Below are 1,147 nucleotides of genomic sequence, written 5' to 3'. Positions count from 1 at the left end.
GTGAGTTCAAGTGAAGAAGAGAAGAGAGGAGTGAAGAATCACCGGAGAAACTTGCTCTACATGAAGGAAGAAGAAAATTTCCTCCGAGAGAAAGTCGCAACCTGGTCGGACGAGACTGATGGAACGTCCTTGATGCTGCTCCGTCCTCTCAGAAAGAGGAAGAGAGAGGAAGAGGTGCGGAGGAGGCATCGAGTAAGTTGAGGAGGACGAGGAGGACGAGGAGGACGAGGAGGACGAGGAGGACGAGGAGGACGAGGAGGACGAGGAGGAGTTGGTGGTGGAGGCAAGAAACGGTCGGCAAAAAGAGGAGCAGAGGAGGGAGAGCAGGGAGAGCATCTCTGACAGGAAGGAAAGGAAGGAGATCAAACATCATGTTGCATCCTTACCTTGATCGAGGACGTCAACTTCAGCCTCCTTGAGTTGATTGACCTGCCCTGCTCCCTCCTTCAGATCTTCTTCCCCTCTCCTGTCCTCCGCTCCGCTCCGCTCCCTTACCCTCCCTTGTCCTCCCCTTCCCTGCCCTTTCCTCCCAACAAAACTCTCCTCTCCCCTTTCCTCTCTTCTCTTCATTGCCCTCCTCCCCTTCCCTTTCTCACCTTCGCTGTCTCCGCAATCACATGCGTCGCCAGCCTCGTCGCGCTGTCTCCCAACGCTAGTCGCGTGTGCCCGTTTGTGCTACAACTCTCGTCAACGGTTATACCCTCGTTGCTGCTGCTCCTGCTCCTGCTCCTGCTGCTCATGCTGCATTCTCCTGCTGCTGTTCTGCTGCTGTTGCTGCTGTTGCTGCTGCTGCTGCTGCTGCTGCTGCTGCTGCTGCTGCTGCTGCTGCTGCTGCTGCTCCTTCTCCTCCTCCTCCTCCTCCTCCTCCTCCTCGTTTCATTTGTCACCTTGCAAAGTCGCACAGGACCTCCATCCTTTTACGCGCCAACAGATCCTCCCACTTGGTCGCTGTCATTTCCCCCGTGCTGCAACGAAAATCGTATCACCGTCATGATCTGCATCGCCATCCTCCTGCTCCTCCTGCTCCTCCTGCTCCTCCTGCTCCTCCTGCTCCTCCTGCTCCTCCTGCTCCTCCTGCTCTCACTCTGGTCCATCCTTGCTTCGTTTCGTTTCTTCTCTCTCCCCCTCCCCCCTCTCCTCTCTCCTC

The sequence above is a fragment of the Guillardia theta genome (assembly GCF_000315625.1).
Source record: "Guillardia theta CCMP2712 unplaced genomic scaffold GUITHscaffold_106, whole genome shotgun sequence".
Taxonomy (NCBI): Eukaryota; class Cryptophyceae; order Pyrenomonadales; family Geminigeraceae; genus Guillardia; species Guillardia theta.
Note: the sequence above shows the minus strand (reverse complement) of the source record.